Source organism: Bombus impatiens, unplaced genomic scaffold (assembly GCF_000188095.3).
Source record: "Bombus impatiens unplaced genomic scaffold, BIMP_2.2 scf_0217, whole genome shotgun sequence".
Taxonomy (NCBI): Eukaryota; Metazoa; Arthropoda; class Insecta; order Hymenoptera; family Apidae; genus Bombus; species Bombus impatiens.
The window spans coordinates 2,266-18,953 of record NT_176636.1 but is presented as its reverse complement, the minus strand read 5'-3'; the positions used below and the strand labels follow the sequence as shown (position 1 = coordinate 18,953).

The 16,688-nt window shown below is 42.5% G+C and overlaps 1 protein-coding gene across 1 annotated transcript in view; it reads right to left on the bottom strand.

Annotated features, from left to right (window-relative positions):
- The window catches only part of LOC100744530 (nucleolar protein 4-like), a 102,042-nt gene that overhangs the window by 83,129 nt on the left and 2,225 nt on the right, over nucleotides 1-16,688 (bottom strand). The window lies entirely within an intron of this gene.

The following is a 16,688-nucleotide window of genomic DNA, read 5'->3' as shown; positions in this document are numbered from 1 at the left end:
GAGAGCCGTAAACTCGACCAGAGAGCAGCCACGAGGGAGATACAACGATGGCTACGACCGAGGAAATGAGTAAAGTTCCGCGAATAAAATAATAATTTTGCTGCGCCGCTGTCCACGCTCGAAATTCCGCCGTGGAAATTGCGCGCTTGACGCCGCCACCTTCCGACCGCCGCACCCTGCGACCGTCGAACGTGTCGATGCCGTGTAAATAACCACGGTATTTTGCGAAACCGTCGGAAAATGTAAATATCGAATGGCGAACGCGTATGGACGATCTCGCCAATCGCACGATGCTCGGTCAAACTGGGAAATTTGTGGCTCCAGAAGACCGGGAAACTGTAGCGTACTCAGAGCCAACAGACAATATCTTGCGATCGTTATTGCGTTCTTATTTCTTCATAAATATCGTTACATCGAATCATCCGATACTACGAGCCGCGGCGTTACTCCTTTATAAAGATACATCGCGCAGTTTGTAGGAGCTTTTTGGATATCTGATCGAACGAGGAAACGCGTAAAGCTAGTGATTCCAGCGGTCCGATAAAATTTTGTAAATGCGTACGACGGTGTTTGAGCCGCATCGAGTCGACATAGCGTATTGTAATTTATGTATTTTGTATCTGCACGAATTACTGGAAGATTATTTAAATTCAATTAGAATGGAATTCAGCTTGAAAAGAGACTGCAAGAACATCGAATTCTCTAGCTCTCGATACATGTTTCCTACTCGAGATCTTCTTACAGGCCATAAAATCTTCTATCGTTCGAATTCTACGAGCATAATCGAGACTCAAACTCAAAGATACGATCTCCGAGGATGTCTTCCTTCGTGAGAATAAAAGACGATATTCGCGATTTTTGTTCGTGCACGAACGCGGCTCGAGTACTCGCTACCAAGAGTCACCTACATACGAACAGCACGATGTATTATTGACACCGCAACCCCCAATGTAGCCCGCCATCGTCGACCCCCTTTGTGTCCTCTCTTGTTGGAAATCGGACAGGTATGTGCACACGTATATATGCGATATATGCACATATATGCGTCTGGGTACCGGGTGGCGTTCTACAAACCGCTGTAGGGCTCGTATCGCGAACGCGTCCAATAAATTTTTCCCGATGTTTTTATTCCACCGTGGAAAACCGAATCTTCGCTCGAAACACGAAATCACAGACGCGGCGATGGCAACGTTTGTTCCAGTCTTAAAATTGTTCGACCAGGCTACGTGGTTCTTCTTTTCAGGGTGACTGCATACAGCTTTTTGCGTTTTGAAACGTTCTTTCGGCAAGAACACCGCATCCTCGAAGAATGTGAATCGAAACTAGTATGTCGTAAAACAGATAGAAACCTAAGTTCCAATATATTCCGCCAGGCCAGAGTTTGCCTTACAAAAATATTGATCTACGAATAAGTATAAAGAAAATTCTACACCGGTTCTCGTCCACCTATTCGCCTGATCGAAAAACAAAGCCGTAACATCTATCTTAGAGAAGAACCTTAAAAGAGCGCGATATAATATCGACTCGTTTCCACGAAACGTCGCGTCTTCGGCCAAGAAATGTAGTCACCGCGGTCGCTCGAGCCGCCAAAGAAATTGAACGCTCGACAAACGGGGCATCTATCGGCCGTTGTCGTTCTACACACGAAGAAATAACGTTTCCGTACGTGATGGCCCTCTAAGTCCCAGCCTGTCCGACAGACCGTTTCGTCGGTAATTTCCTGGATCCTCTCTGTCCCGTGGAACGAAAGGTGGGAGGGCAACCTCGAGGCTCGGTCGCCTACCTATGCGCATGTATAATGAAAATTCACAGACTCGGTATAATTACCGGCGGAGCGTCGTATCCGGCCTCGATTTAGACGATCGTTGTCGTCGAGCTTTTCGGTTTTCGGCCACGGAACGAACAAAGGTAGGCATCGCTATGCAGAGGCAGCCTGTGTATTCCCCTTCTCGATTTCACATAACCGTAACTAACCGCGATCCCAAAGAATTAAGTACGAAACAACAGAGTCTAACATTCCTGTCGGGTTGTTAACGATTTCTCGACGTATCTTCGTTCATCGAGCGTGAAGATTATCGGCGCATCGTTTCCCAATTACGTCCTATTTGTGAATTAACCCTTGCAACATTGAAGGTAAGCGCGAGCTTTGAAAGATCGCTCGTTCCGCGCTGAAATTCCATTTGTGTATCGTCCAATCTTATTTTTAGCGAGGCGACGGAAGGAGAGGGACAGAGAGAAGAAAGTTGGAGAATCGGATTAAGCGGTCGAAAGTCGTTGGTGTACCTAGCTACTACGCTGTTCGACCGGAATCATTTCCCGACAGAGACAACGACACGTTGCTTACCCTAGGTTCGGGATTACTCGACGATAATCGAATCCGCTCGCCCCTAATTGACTGCAGGAGTAATCGCGAGTAAAACTTTCATGCTTCGGCCGATTCGCGCCGCTCTGCTTGACTGACAAGCGACACGGGACGAGGAACAAATGGCTACGGGGAAAGGACGACAGGGTGGAAGGGAGGAAGAGGATCGGGTGAACGATATCACCGGAGATGCCTCTCAGGTTGCACGGTAATTGAAGTAAAACGGGAATCCTTCCCTCGAATGTCAAAACGAATTTACTGCGGCGCATACAGCCGGTTCTTTTGTCTTCGCGTTCGCCTGTGACGAGTTTTTCGCGTGTTTGAAACTAATGAATTTAAAGATCGTTGAGTTTTACATCCGTACAGGAGGATTATATTTTGTAGCACATCCTCAGACCAATAAAGGTATTGCGTATAGCGATACTTATTTGGTACAATAAAATTCTATAACTTCGATCGTTAACGCTGTAAAGATTTATATCCGTAAGACCGTAAAGTCCGTAAAGGATATTTCATTCTTAAAATCCACGATTCTCTAAGTTCCTAAATTTAAAAAATATCGACCTAAAACCCTAAATATTCCAGTCGGTCAACGAACAACGTTACCTCTCTATCATTTATCCCCGAAACTAAAGACAAAGCCTCTAGATCGCGCTTAGAGTTGTTCCTCGACAACGTCGTTAACAACTACGCGGAGAGAACACCACAAATAATCCTCTGGCATAATGGTGTTCCTAGTACGCGCCCGTAAAAGTCCCGGGACGTTCCTGGGGACCTCTACAAAAGGTGGGACGAGCATTGTTCCATAAATTCGAACGACGTATCTTTTAAGCGCTGTTTATAGCGTTTAGGTAACAAGCTAACCGTTCGAACAGCAGTCGCTAGCCAGTTTCGGTTCTCCATGGATTACAAACAGTGTCGTCAGCGAACAGGTATTTCACGAGCCTGAGAGAGGGCAGATGGTTGAATTATGTACGAGGCAGGTCAGGTAGATTCTCAGTAGGTGACCTTCGAACCGACGGTAATTCGGTTATCGCTTGAATTTCTCCTCGAAGGCGTAGCCTATAACGGGTTTCGCTGTTTCGACCACGAAATTGCTTAGAATCTACGACGTTATGATAATGGCGTGTAAAAATTGCGTAGACCGATAGTTGCTATATTTAGAATTTAAGAGCGTAAAATGTACGATACATCGACCGAAACGTGAATAAAGAATGAAAGTAGAACTAAAGCTCAGTCATTTCCATTCTCCTTCAAAAAAAAGAAACGAGAAACTACTGGCATAATTTTTCTTAAATTCGCAACTCTTACTACTGGTAACTTTAATTTGTACGTGCGATAATTCCACGACTTCTGCGCACCGAACTTTTGCTCGCGCGGTTTCAATAACCGAAGGAACGAAACACGAAAAGTATCGGAACCAGGTCAGAAGTCGAAAAGAAAGATCTAATCGGTCGGGTTGAGCCATCGCGCGATCCAGAAACGACATAACTCATCGGCTCGCGGTTGCCTTAATTATCTGCTCGAGTGCGCGACTAAAATTACGCGTCAGGTCGAGCCTTATTTCACAATGTCACCAGCCGCGTGATTATATCGATCGGCTGCATTCCAAGTGTCGATACGTTTTCGTAACAACACAGAAAACCGGCCTGTCCTGCGGCGCTCTCGATCGCTTCGTAATTTCCTTCCGGCGGCGCGTTTCGCGTAATTTATCGATGAATCGCGTGTTCCAGCTAATAGAATCGTCGGTTAAAAAGACGGTATAGCAGTGTTTCTTACGAGCGAAATTATCTCGCGAGTAATTCATTCGCCGTTTGAAACACTTGCCACTTTGCAGAATTTTCGTCCCGTTTCTCCAGTTCGGGATAACAGGGAACAGGGTAAAGTCGAAGCAAAAATGTTTTGTGATAAAACCAAGAGTGTATCGTTTGTTCGAATCTGTCGTTCTTCTCTTTATAACGATCATTTTGTATTTCGAAAAGAGGGAACATTAATGGAATTTAATCGCCATTTGTCATTTTTTTCTTCCTTTGCGAGTAGAACGATATCTGAACGAGCGTTGGATTACGCGAGAGCAGAGAAATCATGAATGATACTCGATGACAAAGCAACGATACTCGTAAAACAATTTTATTACGTATCTTTATAAAATATTCACTCTCGAACGCTTGCATCTGCTTGCAGATAAAAGCAAACAAGCGATCCAAGTAATTATGTACACGTTTCAATCGGACGTCTGAAGTGTAACGAGTTAATGGTACACCTTCCTACAATAGCTATAATTTAAGATAATAACGGACAATACTGTATTTTTCTAACTCTTCCTACGTGATTCGATTTCGCTTAAGAAGTTTATTTTCAAAATACGAAAATCCGAATGTGAATGTTCGCGCATCAAAGATACTAGCGATATTTGCGACTTTTAAATCCCAACTTCTCGATGTATCTCATTAATGTACCAATAATCAGTTCCACTCCTTTCAAACCACTCTAGTTCGATAATTTTCCATCAGGCTCGAACGTCCACCATTCTCCGTTCCACCCCTAATTGTAGCCCGATTTCCAATCCACCCTGTACACCGCGAGGCGAGCGCCATGCAAGCTACAGAGTCGATCGTTCTGTCGGTACGTGTGCACGTGACTGGTGCAAAAAGAACACAGGACGTTGCATGTGGACGTCGATGTGGTGTACCTTGACACGGATGGCTCCCTGAATCAGCCGACAGCTAGCAACAAACATCACTTCGCTATCACACACGCCTACCGGCCGTACACGATCACCAATGCACGCTGGCAAGCGGTGTGCGTGCGTGTGTGCCGGTTGACGAACGGTGCCGATAAGCTCGTCATCAGGCTGGCCAACGACGATGAGCACGACCACCACCACCGTTGCCTCCGTAGGAAATTCCATTTCCTCGAGCCGTGAGCCGGACCGCTGATATTACCGGCCCACCAAGGATTCGTTCGGAGGTGAATCGCTGGACGTAGCTTTATCGAGAAGCAGGATGATGGGTCTACTTTATGCATCGCAGCTTTCATCAAAATCCGTTGAGATATTGCTCACGAAATGAAGAATGCGAGAGAAATAGCCTTAATATAGAATCATTTGTACATGAATATATATGACAGTGTTATTTATAGAGGCGTTCAATTTAGAAGTAAAAACGAACTTGCGACTTCTAGTACGAATATGATAAATTCGTCTTTCAAGAGTGCAACTATAACGTACGACTCTAATAAGACTAAACATCAACGCGTGCAAATAAGCATCGTTTACACGTTGTGCACGCACTTGTAGCAAACTGCATATTACCTGCTAGTTCACTTTGTATTTATATGAAAGGCACGTTTCGTTGAAAAAAGAATCGGCATCGATTTTTCTAAAAAGATTTCCTCCTTTCTCGAAAATTCTATTGGAAATTTAATCCCTAAGAGGCAAGTACGACGGTAAAACGAGTCGAGAAGAGATTTTAGAAAAGCCACAGCCCAACGACGGCCCCCAAGATCGGTCCGCCTATTAATACTTCACGCGCGGAATTCACGGTACGTAAACCCAGAATCTTTACCGCGGCTCCGACAGACTATAAAGGTAACCGCAAAGCAACTCTGCCAAGGAGCCAGGGCTAGAGGCGATCTTGGAACGTGAACAACGTGGCTCGTGGTTCGCTCACGAAAGAAGGATGAGAGGGCGTGGTTCCACCCCGAGTGCATTACCGGAGAGTATACTTTTGGAACATCGGCTGCTCTCGCTTTTGGGGTAGCGCTTGCTATCGGAGGGGTGGAAATAGCCTCCTCTCTCTATGTACTCCACTTCGGGTGCTCGCGTCATGGATAGGAACAAAAGCATCCATCGATTGCATCGTTGCTTTTGGGAAATCGGTTAACACGTTTTGTGCCGCGTGCGCCATCGATGGCCCTCCGTGAATACCAAAGGGAAAATTTTTATTGGTCAAAGGAACGCGTTTTCCAATTTATTATTTACGTAAAGTAGGTGCGACGAGGCCGCTTTTTTTTCTCCACATTTACTAAAATTCAATTTTCCTAGACGACGCGATAAGAATCAAATATTGTTCGCAAATCTTTTCGGCATACTTACACGAATACCGTAAAAGTATCCATAATATTATTGCACGGGGTTTATCCTCTTCCCCTTGCTACGCGAGTTAAGCAATCAGTTGAAAGTACCGCTCTACGAAACAAGAAAATATCTTCCCCTTTCTGTTATCAGCGTTTGTCAAACGATTATCTCAAACCCTTGGTCCACGAAATATAAGGAAAGATAGCAAATATGCGAGCGAATATATGTGTATATATTTGGAACGTACCACGCGACGTGATGAAACGGGGGCTAGAAAAGAGCGCAGGGGTCGCTCGAAACGGGCCAAGAGAAGGGATGCCTCGGTTCTTCCCGTTTCACCCCTTCGCGCCTGTTCCCTTTCACCGCGTATAGCGAACGAGCACACTGACACACCCTTATTGTCGGTTCCAGGCACCAGCATACCTGATCTTATGGGAAATCCATACTGGCCCTTACCTCGCTGGGAATACGAGGGGTGCGAGACACCCCTCGCTCTCAAACTCTTTCCTTCTCCTCTTTTACAAGGCTGTCGTGGGACGAACAGCTCCCCGCTAACGCCCCCTTCCGTCGCTGATGAACTCGCCCTTCCAAGACTGTCCAATCGGAAAATGCAACGCGTCAAAATATTTTTCGCTTTATTATATTTATTAACCCAGTCGTTCAAATTCGGTGTGAAATTCTGTCGAATTCGAACTTTTTGAAAAGCGAGTGAAAGTTAAAAGAATTAATACGATCGATTGCTCGAACTCGATATATCAGGCTACTCGAAAATTCTCGCAAGGCGGGGAACACCCGTCAACAGTTGCGTGTTAGGCTGGCACGTGTGTAGGTGAGTTAATTGGCTGAACGAATGGGAACGATCGTGCGAATGATAAACTGGAGACTTCGAAGTCGATGGTAGAAGTACCTTCCCCGACTAACTGAAGTGGCGATGTATCAACGGCACGATTAAGGGCGTTATTTCCACAACGAAATATGTTTCACGAAATCGGAATAAAAATGTAGACCACTTCCTAGATGAACCACGTTCGATTTTCCGATAATGGTGCAATTTCATTTCATATAAATATTTATTGAAAAATTTGTTCTTTCGTTTTAAAATAAAACAAGTTGATAATTGAGGTCTTTCTATCCACTGCTTTTCCTTATTTATGCCACCAACCTTATCGATCTTAATACTAAAATTAAAAACAAAATGCTAAATGTGTGTTTCGATAGAAAGCACGAGAGCTGGGGGCAAAAGGAAAAGAAAGAAGAACAGAAAAAGCGGACATATTGAAAAATAACGTTTTGCTCGCAAATCGATTTTCCGTCATTTACAAGCTCCATTAAACCCTTGAGATCGTTGTTAAAGAACGAAACCTCTTATGCCAAACCTTCAGCCTTTTGCCGCGACTTTCCACGTTCAGTAATTTAATCCTTTAAAGAGAGAATCGCACGCCTCATTAGCGCCCCAGGATTCTGCACGGGAAGCGTTGCAAAGCAGCCTTTAAGAGTTCTGTCTGCAGGATTTCAAGAATTTATATTGCCAGCGACTGTCTGAGAGAACTGAACTTCGCCTTCGATGCGCCAGAATAAAACAAGTCAACGATTGTTTTCATACATACACGCACGTATGTACGTTGATCTTACAAAGACAACGCGAAAGATCAATTTCTTGCGCAACATTATAATATTTAAAGTTGCTAAATAAAGAACGAAACGAACGAATAATTCCTTTCGTAGGTGTCACACCTTGTACTTCGCGTCAACGTTGAGGCGACAAAGCACATTTTGGATTATATTAAACTTTAGATCGTGCCTAATTAAGTAAATTTCGCACTTCGTGTAATCGAGTAAGTTTCACACTCTGTGTTCCATGTAATTAAGTAAATTTTATATTCAAATTAACTTGGCGAACTTTAAACTTACTTAAACATCAATTTTGCACATACATACTTTATGTGTGATCGGTTAAATTTGTTTTGTAAATTTACGCAAATTTCGCGATCATGTAACTAAATTCTGCTACTTACGTTTCCACTAGTACAAAAATAAACCGAATGCGACTAAAAATGCTGCTTTACATCCAATTTTAATAAAACCTCGAGTCGCTTTCTTTCAGGAAGACAACTTCAAGATTACCCTCGAGTGTTTACCTTTCTTTAAAGAGACACTCGTGAAGGCGGCCTTTCAAATATAATTTTACATATACTTTTCCACTCGTCCACCTTTTCTATAAGCTCTACCCCTTTTTAAATACTTCAAGTAATTCTTTATTAACTCTTGGCTCCGAATGGCGTACTCATACGTGTACAAGCCTGTAGAAAATTGCCGTTTGCTGATCAAAAGCGTACGTACGATCGTGCGCGTGTATCAACCCTTAACCGATATCGCGGCGAATATTCGAAAATATCAAGAAGCCGTCACGTTCACCGCTAACTGCGCTCGACTATTACAAAAAAGGATCGTGCGTTTAGAGAAAGATCGAGAAACGCTGTTGTAAAGAGAATCGGACGCTTATCACGGTAAATCGATAGAATTCCGAGCAACCTTTAACACTTGCATGCTACATCACCCACGTATAAAAAAATTTAACTCCATATTTTTCACTCTCACATCGTATAGATTATATCACATGGCAGGAACACATCGTCTCCTGTCTCTTTTGTCTTTTTTTAACCAAAGAATAACGACGCAAATAAATAGCATCCATCGTCCAAGTAGGCGAGCAGCAAGGACACAGAGTAAATATTACATAGCGAACAGGCGGCAATAATACGCTAAAAGCGTCCCAGTTACAAACGTTTCTTGCTGTTTCCTTTTAAACGCGTCGTCCATTCCCGGCTAATCCGGCTTAACTCTTGCCACATTACTTGGCCGAAATACAAGGGGAAACGACGATCGTATAATGTATTCGCGACGAATACGTCGGTATCGAATTACGCGTTCATCTTGCGTCCCGTTCCTTCGCGTTTAACTGGCTGATTCACATGATCGCTGGCTCGGTCATGCGCTAAATATTTTTCAATTCGCATCTCCGTGACAGATACGTCCGTATTATCGTCGACGAACCGCGGACGACGTCGATAAGAAATTTTGATGCGCCACCGCATCGCTGGCAACAACGTCGACGTGTCGGGGAATTCCCGACCGTCGATCAATCGGGAAAATTTAAAAGGAACGCACACCCGCTTGCATCATTTTTTGTGCTTTGCCGTTCTATTCAAAGACAGAGGAGCAACAACTCGAAAGATATTATACCCGCTTCCTTATACGCGAACGTCAACGATATTTCTTTGCGCATTCTTTTACGTAAGAATAACATTTCTGCTATTTTATCTACGTTGAGTGTGATATAATTGCGGGCAATATAGATCCACCAGGTTCAGCCTCGTTTAACATCAGAGGGAATAAATTATTACGTTCCAACGTCCGAAAATATTATTTTCCCCTCCGCGAGCTTTTCGCGAATCCTAGCAACTATGTTTTTAAAAGTAGCGTTACGTTGCAAACTGAAATTGCTTTACACGGCTGGCAATGCCAAACGTAGGAAATAGTCGCCGTGCTGCAATCACGCACGAATTTACGCTGGAAATACGCGTGTCTGCAAATACTATTTCGTAATCTCTAGGGTCTAGGCAATCTTTGTTATTCCGTGGACGCTGACGCTGTCTTCCATTCATAACACATAGGCCATTTTACGATTCTAGATATTGCCCGTTCGTAACAACAAATATTAATAAAGGATAATCGCTAATGACGCGTTTCTGTCAGCGCGCGTGATTACTATCGTGTGCCCCCCGGAAATGTTACGCTTTTATGAATATAAATATCGTTAATTTAGATACGCCAGCATCTTTCTAATACGCGCGTACGCACACGTTTGGGCGGCAAACTTTCACAAGCCGTGCGCGCAGCCCATTCGCTTCTATACCTCATCCCTGATAATTTTTCGAAAGCCCGGTTTTTCAGCTGCCTCCTCTGGTTTTTTAAAAATTCCATATCCGTGGATAACGGTCAGACGGGAACATAAAGGGTAATAATTTTTTTAAGTAACACCGAGACCGGTGCGGTTAATACGCGCCGCGAATCTACCATACTAATCCAATTCGTGTTAAATGAAAAACGTGCACGTGCTTCTATATTATTTAAAAGAACAGATGGTGGGATTAACAGTGCGAAATGTTAAAAGGCGCATTATAGCAAATCATGTACGTACGTAACACGGTTGAATTATAACGAATACTTTGACAAATTCTAAATTAAATCATTATCACAAAACGCGAATTTCTGTACAGTGTATAAAACAGAGTATTAAGGGGGAGGGGGGAGATCCAATTATTCATAAAAATCTATATATTTAAGTATAACATAGTTATAGTTTCAAGGAAAAACACAATTCTCCGGCTCTTTGACGTCTTTGTTGCATTTTTCATACTATCGGCACGTTCTACGTTATTGTCAATTGCCGCGGCGAAGTAGAATAAATTTCAACGCTACGTAGAATAGCATATTTTCGCAGTGAAGTTCGAGCCATACGTCATTTACCTGGGATCGTTCGATTTCGCAAAAATCGTTCGATACCGGTGTAGTTTGTTAGAGAACAATCGTCTGACGTCAGTGGAAACGGACAACGTGAATCAGACGTAATGAGTTTGCGTCCGGAACGCAAGAAGCGCGATACACGATGAAAAAATGCCGGAAAAGCTGGTATTGTATTATTAAGATCGAAATCGCCTGCAACGAGCCTATCTAATCTAATCTGGTTGTGTAGAAAACGACATCGCTGTTTTTATTATATAAACACATGTAAATGTATAAAATATACAGAAGCTGTTTAAGCTGTTTCTGCAGTTACGTCCAACGATTCGTTTCTTGTGCAACAAATATCTTAATTCTGTTCGAGACGAGCGTGATATCGTTTGCGTACGATCGTGAAGTTTCAATAACGATAATTCTTCTAAATCGACGATGATTCGACAACCGCTGCCGAATTCCATTCAGAAATAACAACGTTCTGCCGAAAGTTCGATCCTTCCAAGCGCGGAATACCGCGAAATGGAAAAAGTCAGAGTTATTCGACGCTACGCGACGAATCGTTGGATGTGGAATCGTGACGATGAGAAATAGCGCGATGCTCCGCGTAGCTTCCTAATTACCTGGTTCTGAGCGCGATCGACGTAGCCGAAAGGGTGGTCGAACGAACACGGTGGGGTGAGTTGCGTATCCGGCGGGCGCAAGCGTGAAAAACTTTCGAACGTAGCGGGAAGAAAGCTCGGTCGGGTCGTCGTGGAGGCGACAACGAACGAAAGGGAGTCGAGAGGGAAGATTGATTGGCCACAGCGAGTACGCGGCCGAAAGAGAGAAACAAGAGTACACGAGAGTAGGAGAGTAGGAGGAGGTGGAGGAAAGGGGCAGAAAAAGACGGGCGAAGGAAGACGGGTCGAGGGAGAGAGCTGGAAAAATATAACCTGTTGGACCGTGAGGGAGAGAGAGCGAAGAAGCGCAGGCGCGAATAGGACGAGCGATTCAGTGAACGACAGCGAGAAAGAGAAGAAAAGAGAGGCGGCAAAGCGAGACAGCCTCGTTAGTTCAAGAAGAGGGGAACTCGAGGAGCGAGTGCTAGCGGAGGAAAAGAGAAAGAGAAGGAGCGGCTATGCATAGAGGGGAGAGAGAAGGACACAGACGTCCCGAACCTGCCTCAACTCCAACTTGACTTTCGCGGTTCGATTCTGATCGGATCGATCTAACTAGCGCGCCGGCAAGCAAACCGGCCACCGGTATTTACTGTTGCTCTCTTCGTCGTGCGCGCGCTCGCCGCTGTACTCACGCGCCTTCTCCGCCCGTTTATCATGTGTTGCATCGCGTTCGATCGGCGTGAGCCGCGATCGTTCTTCAACCGGGACCATTTGTCCTTCCTTTTGCCATTTTTCTTTTCCTTTTTCTACCCTTCGTCCTGTTCGTTGTTTTGCTTTCGGTCGGAATGGACGCATCGCCGCGATGGACGAGATTGCAAGAATTAGAGAGCCGATAGCGGATTGCTTTGTTCGTAGTTTCCTTGAAAATGAAACTGCACGGTATTGGGAATACGTAACTGTAGCATTTTGTGGGTTGTTCGATCGCATCCCTGTACGTTTGAACGGACAAAGTACGGGATTTTCAAATGGTAAGAGATATTATTGGGAACTTTGCTTTCGTCTGCGAATGCACGTAATTGGAGTATCGCGCTGAGTAAAAAATTCTGTAATTGTTTTTCACTTGGAACGATACATCGTGTTTTCTTTACATCGAAACCGCTATGTCTCCGTGAAGGCGGAAATAGATTTACCAAACTTTTTACAACTGTAGATATATCCTGTTTGTAAGTTTCTACAGAAGCTGCAGGAGATACGTGTAGCGGCGAGTTACGTGTTCGGTGAAATAAAAGTTCTAGACATTTTACGTTTTTAATTCGAGGATACAAAACTCATAGAATTTTATCAAAAAAAAAAAGTTTATAAAAACAAGTATGTAACAGATCTGTCGAACAAAGTTTTTAAACGTTAACCATCGCGCTTAAACCACGCACTTAACACCACGTTAAGAGCGCCTAAATTTAATTAAATATTAAAAATATCAAATCTATCATATACGATTTCTTTGTTAAAAAATACCTAAGAATGCAGTGAATACCAGCCAATATCGTATAAAATTTGTATTTCGAACGTGAAGCAGATAATCTCGACGCTTCACACACCGACTGTTCATAATTGATCGACCAACCAATAGCTGGAATTTATTTTTTCTCCAATTTCTGAATACCGAATGCACCGTTTTATCAAAATAAATCATAAAACAGTTTCAAAGTTGCTTCACTTGTGTAAATAAAATAAATTACTCGATTCTTAAGAATACAAATAACTCGTTTATTCTGTATTTCATCCACGATAAAACACGAATAAAGTTAGGATAATTATTCCGGTAATTTTACTTTCGAACGAAACGCACTTCCCATCCAGACGTTTTCGATAAATCGTACTGTGAAATTCAACTAAATACGAAGTGCGTCGCACCTCTCTATAATCTCTTATCCGTGTTAAAAAGAACGTAAAAATAGACCCGGGCACCGAATAAACCAGCGACGCTGTTAATTCTAATTGTAACTCAAAACCAAAACATTTGTTCCGATTGACAAACGCTGGTGTTCGATTTTGTTCTGAATTATCCAGTAAAATTTCCTGACTGGCGAATTGTTGGAAATTCAGCGTTTCAACGTGGACAAAAGGGCACTGCAGCCGCGCGAAAGATTCAAAGGCAAAACGAGTACATTTTTCGAATCGATCATTGTTACACCGTTGCGTAGGCTAACAGGATGGTATATGGTTTTTGGAGCTAAATACGGTCGGCATAGCCAGGATTAATTTATGCAACCGGACGATCGATCGGCTAATGGAGTTCACAGGGTTGAATATATCCACAGGCCTGGCTCGCGATCGTTTTCCACGAATTTTATTTCATTCACGGTTGAACAGTACGGATAAAAGGAACTGACTCTTTCGAATCGATAATTTTGAAAATGTTCGAAGTATCATCCCTTAATCGCGAAAGAAATGGATCTTGAATAAACGCAATTATGGCTCCGCGTATTATGGAAATGATTAATACAAAATTTACAAAGTGCTTTAAAGAGATAAACGATGGAGCAGGGACTAAAGGTGAAAGAAACGAAATATAGAGCAATCTTTAGCCCAGCGAAAGGATCACGTTTTGGAAAAGAAATTCGTGGTAGCGAAATGATCGATGGAACGAAGAACTGCAGTCGAGGGTGAGAATAGATCGCAGACTGTAAAATAGCAAAAGCAAGAAAGTATCGGAAAAAACATTTTTCGCCCTAGAACAATATTTTTTTGAGGGGTTCGATATTTTCTCGTTTCTTTCGTTTCTCCCAAAACATTCCCCTGAACCCCATCGCCGCAACATATGCAATTAATCGCGGATTTTAACGATGTTTCGGTCACCCTATCTGCACGCCACCCTCAAAATTACATTTCCGCGTCAATTACCCCGGGCACGAATAATTAGAATAGATATCCAGGGAACGAATCGAAAATATGCAAATATAATAATAAAATAACGCTCGGTTACGATCGACACCCCTTTAACGCCTCCGTAACTTAAAACACCTCAAATATTAATGAAATTACAGGAAATATGAATGGTAATGAGTTCGAAGTACAAACAATGAATTAAAACTGAATTCGATTCGTTTCGTGACTACGTTACATTTCCTTTTATAGATAACGAGACCGTTTGATAACATTTCTGGACGAATAACAAGAACGGAATATATACTTAACATCTTAGAATCGTTACCTCTTAATTGGATCAAGAATATAAAGAGGAAGATATTATTCGCAAATAACTGAATCATTAAAGGCTCCTAGTTTCTTAACACGTTTGTGTGCTAATAAACGAATACATTGTTCAAAATATTCTCGAGTTCTATTTTCTCGATTTTCTGTACATAATACGTATATGCTATAAAATAACCAACAAGATCCTATCGTTTTGAAGCAACACAAATTATAATGTTCGCCGTAGAGAACGCGTGAGAAATACTACAAACCGTCTTATTTAGAAGAAAATGTACATGCGTATGCCTGTCCTACTATGTTATCGCGTTAAATATATTATAATAAAGATATTACTTCCCAAGGGGTTAAGTTCCATTTTCTAAATTCATTAAGTAGAAAATTACCGTGTATTTATTTAAATTATTCTACATCAAGGAAGAAGCTAAAAATGATCGCTTACAAGGAATAAAACGACGTAGCGTATATTAAAATTTAAATAACGCGCGAGTGAAGGAAACGGAGTAGGTACATAATTCCACGTCGCGTCGATGCGCCTAGTCACGGAGATTCTTGAATCGAGCACGTGCTTCACCGAGCTCCCTAGAAACGCGATCCACGGATTATCTTTCGTGCAAGATACACAGGTCTAATCTAACCAAGGAGAAGAAAAAGCTCGGCGATAAGTCCGATCCGACAAGTTCGTCATTGAGTATCGTTTATTTCTGCGATTTGCGTGTCGTCGAGTGAACATCCGGGAATTCTGCGATGTTTTCCCAATCTACGAATTATCGAAGTACCGCGACAACAAAATCTAATTTTAACGTACTCGTTTTATAAGAAAATGGCGTACTCTCCGAACATTAAAGTGCTAAAGTAAAAGAAGACAATCGTTAAAAATGTACAACGACTATTGGAAAGTGCGAAGAATTGTTAGTAAAATATTTCACGCTGTATTAAAAGTTGTCAAAGCTCTCCTGCGTAGTTGTTCATTGTATCGCTGTACAGCTGTATGAGTTAAACTTGGTTATACCAAGTGAAATGTAAAATGCAATCAGAGTACAAATGGTTAATTACACAAAGTTATTTAAATTGCGTTAATTTATTACTCGATTCATGCGAAATTATTAATAATACGTACGTTTAAGTTATAACGAATAGGAGCTTTTATGCGACTCCAAAATTTGATTCCACCTTTTCTAAAGGAAATAAAATAAAACAACGACAATTTATTCACACGAGATTCGTGAATTTTCATATTTTATAAGACATATTAATAGATTATTCGAAAAAAGATTAATGTCTTCGAACAGTTCGTATAAATTATTTCTAATCTTTTCCCGATGATATAAGAATGAAAAAACGGCACGGGAGCGTCGTCTAATCATGCGCTATTCTCGATAAAAAGTTTCGATGCACTTTTCTCTTTACGATACTAGCCGTAACCTTATTTCAATATGAATGAAAAAGAACAAACGAAAACACGTACGTAGTATCCATTACAATATGCAACGAGATTAAAAATGAAATTCAGGTTGCCACTAAATTCCAGGTCGATACAAAAGTACCAATGTACATCGAAAAAAACAGAAAAATGTTGAAGCCGGTACTCGTACGCGTCCGCGTACGGGTTCCAGTAGTTCGAAAAACAAAAATTGGGAATAACGACGCAAGCAACGGTTAATGAGTCAATACGCGTTAAGTGTTAGCCTCGCAACTTTTCCGCGCTTGCGTCCCCTCCGACGAAATTCGTGTAACTCTTTCAATTAAAACTTTCGCGCGCGGTACATCTTCCCCCCTCCCCGCCCCTTACCCTCTCATCCGCCCACTCTCGCACCGACTGCCTCGTTCGCAACTCCAAAAAACATGGAGGGAAAAAATTAGACTGCAACGGAATAATGAGTTGCACGAGGAAGGAACGCAACCTGGCGGCAGA